The sequence below is a fragment of the Oratosquilla oratoria genome, chromosome 9 (assembly GCF_046742065.1).
Source record: "Oratosquilla oratoria isolate Oo_2021 chromosome 9, ASM4674206v1, whole genome shotgun sequence".
NCBI lineage: Eukaryota > Metazoa > Arthropoda > Malacostraca > Stomatopoda > Squillidae > Oratosquilla > Oratosquilla oratoria.
The window spans coordinates 33,747,925-33,758,988 of record NC_134785.1 but is presented as its reverse complement, the minus strand read 5'-3'; the positions used below and the strand labels follow the sequence as shown (position 1 = coordinate 33,758,988).

The window sequence follows — 11,064 nt, the reverse complement described above, 5'->3', positions numbered from 1 at the left end:
ATTGTGTTTTTTGCAATATGACAGGTATAGTTGCAAGTAACATTCCAGTTCTGTGCTTTAAGGTCTTAATAGTATAAGGGTTACAGAAAGTTGTAATTTTTTATTTAATACTAACCACAATCACTTGATTTTTGGAATTTGTGAAAATAATTTTGTATTTTATATAGCTGAATATTTGTAATTAGACTACAAAATTTTCTGTGTTAATACCCCTTCATATTCTACCTGAAAGTATGTTTGGATAAGGTGAATGCATGTTCTGAAATGTCATTGTATCTACTTGGTTATCAAAGTATTTATATTGATGCCATTTGGAAGTGATAATTTTTTTTTCCATTTACATAATCAGTTAATAGAATCTTTTATGCTGGGGTTGATCAGTACAGTTAATTTGAAGTTTTAAGATTCAGTTAGATAAAATCTTACGTGATATGCCGTAGTGCCTAGATCTTACATAATATGCCGTAGTGCCTTCTATACCCTTTTTTAATCTGGCATCACTGTGAACTAAAAGGTTGTGTGGTGGCATGTAACAGGTTATTTGAGACAGGTAGGAGAGTAAATATTTTAAGTGATTCCAATGTTTGTATATTGTTGTTTGCTTAGATGAAAGTTTGGGTTGTTCTTTTGTATGTATTACTTTGTAGTCATGTAAATTGTGATGTTTATGTCTCATTTCATGTGGTAGGCTGTTATAAATTTTATTGGTGGCTAGGATGAGGCTTGAACAGTGTAAAGAAAATACAGAAGCTGCAAAGTCTAATAGAGTAGAAAGAGAGCACTGATTTTGGATGTGATCATGTATGACTGGAATATTTTTGTCATGAACCATGTAGAGAATACATTTTCTTTTTGTCATTGGTAATTTGATAAAACCTAGGGTTATAGTGAGAGCTTTTATTTATTTAATTTTTTTTTTTTATGAATTATATAGGGTAGATGTGACAGCTTTGGCTGCAACAGTGTCTACATATGTAAGCAGTTTTTTTTTTTTTTTTTTTTTTTGTGAAACAAGTATTATATTTTTCTTCAGATGTTCCTTATTAAGTTTGCAGCTATAGAAGATATACTGGAACAGTCCAAAAATTATTTCTTAGTTCCAAGCTGGATATAATGTAATACATGCCTCAAGTTTCACTAACTGGAAACCCACAGCCTCATAGTAGAAAGCAGTAGTCCTTATAGCCTCTTTTATAGAACTCTCTAGGAAGGAAATTTGTCCTATTAATGTGAATGTTTCTATTTCACCAGCTGGTAGGAGGAGGAGGAGGAAAGAAGGAAGGAAAAAAAGAAGGAAACAGTTCTTGGTTATTAAGCCATCTCATTAGTTCATTACTGGAGATTATCCTCCCATTTGCTAATGTGTTGGCAATGATACCTACATACCTACATACCTACATACCTTTTCCCATACCAAAAGACTACCCATCCCATCTCAGCACCTTGACAAGTAAAGGAAGCAAGTAAATGTTTGGAGGTGAATGAAAAGTGTTGTAAGAAATAGACATTGGGATGAAAACAAAGAGAGTGGTGTATCAGGGAGTAATTGTGTCCATGGTGCTGTATAGAGTGGAGACCTGAAGTTTGAAAGAAGCAGAAACAAAGCCCAGATGTATTTGAGAAGTGTGGTAGGTGTTACAAGGATGGATAGCATGGGAAGTCCGGAGATGAGGCATAGAAAGAATGGAAAGAGAGCTGTTGGATAGGGAAGGTCAAAGAAGGTCAAAAGATGGTTTGAGCATATACAATGAATGAGTAAAGTTAAATTAGCAAGAGTGTGAAAAACAGAAGTGGATAGAGTGAACTTTAGAGGAAGACCAAGAAGGAGGTGGACGGATCCAAAAAGAATATCTGTTGAGCAAGGTAGAGAAAGTGCAAATGATAGCGAATGGAAAATGGTTGTAAATTGATGACAATGATGTAGTCTGAATGGATGTTCTTTCTTTTTTGCTTTGAAAATTATTTTGGGTGAATGAGAAGGGTCACCATGTAATGAAGCAGTGGGGGTAAACCACATCTAATTGTTGGGCCCTGCTATGGAAGCACTGTCACTTTTGACCTGAGTATGTGAGGGACAGGGAAGAACCTTCATCCATGAGGTGCTAAGATGAGAGGGGTGATGAGTATTGGATGGGTGTGGGGTGGGTGTATGCTTGGACTTGGGCATTTTCCTTATAAGGGGGAAAAAGGATTTTGTTTTATGTATCATAATGGTATTGGTGACTTGAATACCACTGCATTTGAGTGAGGTCAGTTACATTTGTCTCCATCAATTAGATTTTCTCCTTATTGTAGTGCTTTAATTACACAATATATAATTGAAATAATTAAACCCCATGGCTTTCTCACTTATAAAACAGAGTTAGGGTTAGCCAGTACATAGAGTAAGTAGTTACAATCTACATGTGGACATGCTTCGAAGTTGAATATTTATTATCTAACTAAGCTATTATTTTACACAATTGAAAAAAATTCTTTGGAAAGTGAATTAGATTAGTTCTATACTGTTTATGATTTTGGCCAGGGGGATTTTATACAAGATAATTGAATTCCTTCACTGTCACTGCAAGCAAGCTAATTTCTAGATAAAAACCCTTGGTTTGCAATATCAAATACATTGGCACAAATAACTCCAGTTTGTGATGGATATTAAAACGATGTTTTCTAACATCAACATTAGGATACTTTTGTAGATTATGTGGTGATTAATTTATTAATTAATTGAATAATTGCTGTCTTGAGTTTCACTAAGTGGAAAACCTGCAGTTCTACAGTGGCTAGCAACAATCCTTGGTCCTTCCTGCAGATCTCTGTGGGAAGAAACTTTGGAATATTGTCTGTGTTGAATTAGTGTGTGGTTGTTTTCATGTCACTGTCTGGAATTGGTAGGGGAAAGGGAACAGTCACCAGTTGCCAGTCTCCTTTTATGAAAAAGTGTATTGAGTGTCACCTCCTAATGGAGGTGAGGATGATTGCTGGATTTTGAAAATGAACAGCTTTACTCACCGTCTTGTAGGACCACCACTTGCATGGCAAATACAAAACATGTTACGTTTATCTCCGTAAAAGAAGTGAAAAGAATACAGAAGTGCTGTGGAAGTTATCAATTAATCAATTGTTGCCTTTGGTTTTGCTGACTGGAAACCTACAGCACAACAGCAGCTAACAGTGGTCCTATAGATCTCCTTGGTAAGAAACCTTGGAGTGGTGTCTGTGTTCTATTAGTGTCATCATAAACTGAAAGTAGTAGAAGTATGAAGAGCAATTGCTGATTGTCATCTCTCCTTGTGTTAAAGGCAGAAGTATAAATGGGATTTAGAGATGGGCAGTAGGGAGATCACTGATGTCCTTGCGGGACCACCTCATGTCATCATGTCCTTGCAGGACCACCTCTGTCATCAGTTCCTTGTTGAAGTTAGATTAGTATTGATGATTAGGATATATGACAAAATTGTTAATTGAATTTTGTGCTCAAAGTTATTTTCCAATAATCACTGCCATATATATTTGAGGGAGGATTGAGAACTAATGATTTCTCCTCAAGCTAAGTTTATTTGTGGAACTGAATGTAAATTTGTACTTCCCAAACATTTACATGCATATTTTGGAAAGCACTGTGTTATATATATATAAGTCTATAGTGTTCAACAATCCGTGTTTTTTTATATTTAGATATTTGTTTTTACATTGAAAGATTACATCAAACATTTACCTTACATCACAAGATGAGAAATATAGTGACAACCCATCTTTCACAGTTTGTGGCCAAAAGTTAATTTAAGAAATGTGGAGAGAAGGGTGTAGATATAATGTGTATATGTGTGTGTATTTACCCAATTGCACAGTATCTGTAATATACAGAATGACTGCTACACTCCTGGGTTCCCGTTTCTTTGTCTCCATCAATCATCCTTGAGTTTAAACTTGTTTACTAGTGTATATTTTTGGTTTGATTATTTCCTCTTTTAGGTCATTTCACAAATTGATATGTATGGAAAACTTTATGCAGTGAGTCCTTGTTATACAGTACATATACATTCCTGAAAACCTTACCGCAAGTTGAAATTACCTTATACCGAACCCAAGTTTCGACTTATGGCAGATGTACCTTCTCCCTGCTCTTTCCTCTTCAAAATATCTAATTTTACCTCCAAAACATGAGCGGATACCATATCTGTGAATTTTTCTTACTGTAAATAGAATCGAGGGTAGTAATTACCGAATACCGTAACTGTGAATTTACCGGATAAAGAATTACCGTATAAGGAGGACTCACTGTATCATGATTTTTAATTGTAGTATACAGGAAAGGAACAACATTCATTGGGTCCCATCCCATACTCTTCAATTTATCATACCTAGCTTCAAATTCATGTATGCATGTGTCTGTATTTACCTAGTTGTATTATATGGGAAGGAGAGCTATGCTCGTAGGGACCCGTTTTTGTATTTACTTCTTTTCCATCAATTTTATACTGTCCTGTTATTCTCTTCTTGCTTTTTCCAAATTCAATTATACTGCACTTCTTGATGTTGAATTCTACCTCCCATCTCTTGCTCCACTCTGAGACTTTGTTCAGATCCCTCTGCAATAAGTCACTGTATATTTCGGAGTTTATTCGCTTTAATAATTTTGCGTCATCCGCAAAGCAGTTCATATAACTTTCAATGCCTTCGTCCATGTCATTTGCATATATAGCTAACATTATCGGAGCCAGTACTGACCCCTGTGGGACGCCACTACTCATTTCTTCCCATTTTGAGTATTTGTCTTTGAGCACCACTCTCATTTTTCTTCCATGTAGGAAGTCCTCCATCCAATTCAATAGTTTTCCATGTATGCCTCCTATTGTTTCCAGTTTATATAGTAATTTTCTGTGGTACCTTATCAAATGCCTTTTGTAGGTCTAGGAATGCACAGTCTGCCCAGCCATCCCTTTCCTGCAATATATCTATCAATCTTGAATAGAAACAAATTAAATTAGTGGTGCATGATCTTCCTGGTCTGAATCCAAATTGCCTCGGGTTCAGTATATTATTCTCCTCCAGATACAGACGCTCCCCTACTTACGTTCATTCGTTTTACGTTTTTTCGATTTTACGTTTGAACTGACTAAAAAAAAATTGTATTTTTTTTTGAGTGAATTTTTTAGTTTAGCGCGCTCTCCGTAGTTCAAACGATACTTACGCATGACGCTGCGTCCATTGTTTACATGGCACAAACGACAGACTGAACGTGCCTTGCCTCCTCCTCCTCCTCCCCCTCCTCCTTCTCCTCCACCATCTCAATTTATGTTGCTTGAATTTAATTTATTTGAAATTAATGTTATTATTTTACAATGTTATGTTTATAATTAATGATTTAGGGGTGTTTTATAAGATACGGTAATAGAATTTATGGATGTATAGTACAGTAACAACTTACGTTCATTTTCACGTTACATTCGGCCGTTTGGAACCTAACTAAAATGTAAGTTGAGGAGCATCTGTATTTTGTCCATCTATCTTTGATGATTCTCTTACAAATTGTGCATGTGTTTGTATTTACCTAATTTACCTAATTGTAGTGTACAGGAAAGGTGCAATGCTTGTCGAGTCATGTCTCCAGCTCTCTAATTTATCATACCAAGCCTCAAATTCATGTATAGTTCCAACTTAATCTGTATCCTTGATTTACAATTATCATATTTAGATTTGAATTAATTTTTTTTTTTCTTTTTTTTTTTACACTGTGTATTTACTTAATTGTAGTATGCAGGAAATGAGCAACACTGGTAGGGTCCTTTCTCCTACTCCAATTTATCATACCTAGCCGCAGATTCATGTTTGTGTATGCATGCATGCGTGTGTGTACGTGTGTGTATTTACTTAATTGTAATACACAGGAAAGGAGCAATGCTCATTGGGTCCCATCTCCTACTCTAATTTTCTAACACATCTAAACTCAAATTCATGTATGGTTCCAACTTAATCTATATCACCTTCTAAGCTATTCCACATGAAAACTGTATTTCTTCACATTCTTTTGACTTTCGGTCTTTCTTAATTTACTTCTGTGACCTCTTAAGCTCCTCCCATCTTTATTTAGGAGATCTCTTCTATCAATGCAATCTATTCCCTTTAGTGACTTGAACACTAATCATGTCACCTTTTTCTTTTCGATCTTTCAAAGTTGGCAGAACCAGTGCTTGTCTTTCCTCGTATGGTTTATCTGCCAGGCTGGGGACCAGTTTGGTTGCTGCCCATTGTATTCTCTCAATCTTCCTTATATCCTTCACTCTATGTGGGGACCACACTACTGACACATATTCCAGTCTTGGACTTATCAGGGTTTAGATGTGTGTGTGTGTATTTACCTAGTTGTATCTTACGGGAAGGGGAGCTATGCTCTTGGTGTCCTGTCTTTGTATCTTGCAGTGTCTTTGCTCTTAAATTTGTGTATAGTTTTTTACACACTATTGTTTTATCCAGTTTGTTCCAGATATCTCTGTGTGAAAGACTTTTTTTCTTTTCTTTTCATGTCCCCTTGTGGCTCCATTTCCAAGCCTTGTTTAGGTCTCTCTGTAGTGATTCACAATTTGTTTCAGTATTCACTTTCCTCAACAGTTTAGCATCATCTGCAAAGAAGCTCATGTAATATTCCACATCTTCATGTCATCCACATAAATAGTGAACATTATTGCAGCCAATACTGATCCCTGTGGAACTCCACTAATCACCTCCCAAGCTTAACTCTTTTCACTGAGCACTACTCTCATTTATCTGCCATGTGTGTATTTGCCTAATTACAGGAAATACAGAATAGGAGCAATGTTTGTAGGGTCCCATCTCCTCTCCAATTTATCATAACTAGCTTCAAATTCATGTATGGTTGTGCTTGTGTGTGTGCATACATTTTATGGCCATAATTGGGTCATAAGAATGATCATATTTTTGGGGGACACGAGTCAAGTAGCTCATATTTATCTATTTTATTTATTCTGTTATTATTATTATTGTTATTATTATATTTTATTATTATTTTATTTTTCATTTTCATTTTTTTTTCAAAATTATTTACTGTGCAAGGTTAAGGGCTTTGACTTGAGATAGAAGAGTTTGAATATATAGGAATCATTAAATGTTATTTAAATTAACTAATTTGTTTTCAAGAAATCAATCTTAGTGTACAAAGTTTTGTGTTAAGTTTATATTCTTAATGGTACAGGAGTGCATTGTATGGGGAGCAGAACACAGGCTCATTGTCTACACCTCTGTCCACAAAGCTGTGATCTCAATAAATGCTAAATTTTATATGTAATTTTATTGTCCCTATGGTATATGGACATCACTTCCACAGAAAAATCCCCAGAGGAAACACTGATTCCATTAAGTGAGATGAAGTGGACTCTGACATGGACTACCCAAATTGTTGGTCCTGTTATATACTAACAATGAATAAAAAAAAAGAAAAGAAAAAAAAAAAAAAAAGAGAGAAAATGTAAATACATGATAGATTCAGACATGGAGCCCCCAGCAATATGTGGCCCCAAGGAGAAAACCAGAGTTCAATGTGCTATTTTAGTGTGGGTTTCCAATCTGGGACATGTGACTGGTATTCAGTTGCTGAAATGGGTCTGTGATTGACTGAGAGATTTGGGTATAACAGATGGCTGTACCAGCTGTTTGGATGATACAAAGTCGAAAAAGAGGACACTGAAGTTAATTTAATAGTTCATGTAATTCAAATGCAATTTTGCTCAGGTAGTGTTTGATGCCTCTTGTAATAATTTTCAATCTTTACTTAATGGACTCCCACTTTTTATTTATTTATTTTTTATTTTTATTTTATTTTTTTAATGATCCCTGTGGACTGTAAAGGTCAGAATACAGAAAGGAAGAGCATGCCAGCAGGATACCTTTTGGTCTATATCTAGGTTGGAAACAGAAAAAAATAGAATAGATAAGATGATGAGAGCAGGTAAGGCACCTAGGTTGGATGGATGTCATGCAGAATGTCTAAAAAGGGAGGTACAGTGATAGTGGACTGGTTGGTGAGGGTGTAACCCTCACCAACCACCCACGTGATCCACACATATGCAACATAGTACTCGTCTTTGGCAAGACCTCCATATTGCAGACTTCACCGATTCCTAAATCTCCAAAACACCTGGCCTGACTAAATGCAAAGTAAGACAACACCATCACAACACAAGATGCCTAATGTCACCAGACAGACCCATTGAACCCTTTCTCATACCTTCCCCAATTACATTGCCGTAACATAACATATATACATATCTAGCCACGCCCAACCATACAACTAACCCCTATATAATGGAACTAACACCCATAGCTATATTTGATGACTAACATATCTTACATATAGCAACCCACAAACCCCTTTTATGACGACTGCTGCGCGGCCAGAGATAGGGCTGCCCAGATCACGTACCTGGCAGGAGGAGTGCGAGGTCAAGGCCCGGCACTAGGAGTGCCGGGCCTAGTTAGTAGAGGTAGGGAGACCTTCTCCCTCACCTCTCATTGTACATAATCTTCGTACATACATATACCAAGGCTTTTTCCCCCTTACCAGGGAGGTAGCCAAAAAGGACAAGGCATAAAATCATTCCCACCCATTCCATCCCCGAAAACACTCCACACCCCTCCACCCTCCCTCCCATCTTAGCACCTCCTAGATGACGGGTCATCCCTGCATCCTGTCCACTGCCCTGGGTCAGAAGCAGTGTCGCAGGACACAGCACATCCACAGCAAGGCCGCTTCATTAAATCGGCGACCCCCCCTCTCCGTCCCCCCATAGAAAGGAGAGGACGGGGAGAAATCCCTTCGGGCTGCGTCAAAATTTTTGCTCACACACACTACCTCACCCCCCATTCCCCCGTCCATTCCACCTCATGCATCACAACATTTTCCATATACAACCATTCTCCATTCACCCCTGTCTTCTGTCCTCTCCCGTCCTTCCTCAACAGACATTCCCCTCTTCCCCAAAGCCCCCTTCACCCCATCCATCCATCTCATCCTAGGACGTCCCCTCATGTTCACTCCCTCCACATCTGCCTTCCATACCTCCTTTACTAGTCTTTCTTCACTCATTCTTTCCATGTGTCCAAACCATCCTAATACTCTTTCATCAACCCTATCTCCCAGCTCCCTTTCCACCCCTGTTCTCCTCCTCACCTCCTCATTTCTCTATCTAGCCTAGTAACCCCCATCATACTTCTCAGACACTTCATCTCAAACACATTCAAGTTCCTTCTCTCTTCTCTTATGTTCCATGTTTCTGCTCCATACAGTGCTGTTGGCACAATCACTCCTTCATACAGTCTCCTCTTAGCATCCATTCCCAAATTTCTATTCCTCATTACACTTTTTAAACCACCAAGGCATTTACTCGCTTCTCTCAATCTACATTCTACCTCCACCTTCACTCCACCTTTTCCTGCCACATTTGCACCCAAATATCTAAAACTATCCACTTCCTCCAGTTGCTCTCCCTTAATGCTCACTTCCAGATTACTGCCACTTTCATCCCTTGTACATCTCATCACCTTACTTTTACCCACATTTATCTTCAGCTTTCTTCTATCACACACTCTCCCAAACTCTGTCACCAACTTCCTCAACCCCTCCTCCGATCCTGCCACAAGCGCAGTGTCGTCCGCAAACAACAGCTGGCTCACCTCCTACTTTTCTCCATTTTCCTTAACCATCTCCAATCCCTGACCCACTACCCTTGCATTCACCTCTCGCACCACCCCATCCATGTATAAGTTGAACAGCCAGGGTGACATAACGCATCCCTGACGAAGTCCCACCTTTACCTCAAACCACTCACTCTCTCCATTTCTAATCCTGACACAAGCTCTACTACTCTCATAAAAACTCTTGATAGCTCCGAGAAGCTTTCCTCCTATCCCGTATATCCGCATAACCTCCCACAGTGCCTTTCTGTCTACCCTGTCGTAAGCCTTTTCCAGATCCATAAAGGCCCAGAAAACACCCTTCCCCTTTCCTATAGCTTTCTCACATATCTGTCTTACCACAAAAATCTGATCTACACAACCTCTACCTGTCCTAAACCCACACTGTTCCTCACCAATTACTCCCTCTGTTCCTCTCCTAATCCTCTCTTCGTACCTGAGAATAAAGAATAAACCCAAGAAAGTCCCACTAAATCACCATTACATGTAGCAAAACACTTGTTTTTTTACAGGAGATCTTTGGAAATCTTCGGAAATCCGCTCTTATAAATACGTATTTGAATCAAAATATGACTATTACGGTGGTGGAATCAATTGAGATATTTTACAAATTAATTTCTAAAAGGGACTGGGTGATTTAGAAAAATTACTTCATTTATTGTACTCTGACCTTTAATATTATTATTAATTTTTTCATAAAAATAAAGATGAAATATGGACAAGAGACGATGCCCACGCATTTAAATGCTACTAAAGTGGTATTACTTGTCAATGAAATGGGGTTTAAGTGGTCATATTCATTTGTTAGCATATTAGGGCTCATTTGAATGGCCATGACTCACGTTGTGGTTCCCTGAAGCTGACCATTTTCAATTGAGAGACACTAATGTAATATTTTATCTGGTCCAGTTTTTAGTGTCGGTAGCTTCGTTTCGCTGTGAAGTTGAAAGTGGGATGTGGAGGAAGAAAAGGACGACGAAGAGAGAGAGAGGCACGAAGAGGGAAAAGAAGACGATAAAGGAGGGAAGGAGAGGCACGAGAAGGAAGCAAAGAGGAATATTTCTGAATAGGGAGATGTTTAGCACAAGATTCCATATCAGGGTAATGTGTCTTGGCTGATAGTATTTTGAAATAAAAAATATCTATTTAGTGTGGTCCGATCAATGTCGACAAGAGCAATACGACTCCTACTGCGTCAGAAGGGTTGGTAGACCTGGGTGAAAGAATCAGTTACCAATTTACCAATTTATTAATTGATTTACATATTTATTTGCCAGCTTTCTATGAATGTATTTAGTAATTCACCCACTCACTTATTTATTGGCTTATATACATATTCTATTAATAAAAAAGAAGCTT

General features: G+C 37.9%; 1 protein-coding gene across 1 annotated transcript in view; it reads right to left on the bottom strand.

The window, feature by feature from the left end:
* Positions 1–1,009: 1,009 nt before the first annotated feature.
* LOC143028306 (uncharacterized) overlaps positions 1,010–11,064 on the bottom strand; it is an 18,903-nt gene continuing 8,848 nt past the window's right edge. The window contains exon 6 of the mRNA XM_076190194.1: positions 1,010–11,064. This exon is cut by the window's right edge and continues 413 nt beyond it. The gene's annotated coding sequence lies outside the window, so the exon portion shown is untranslated.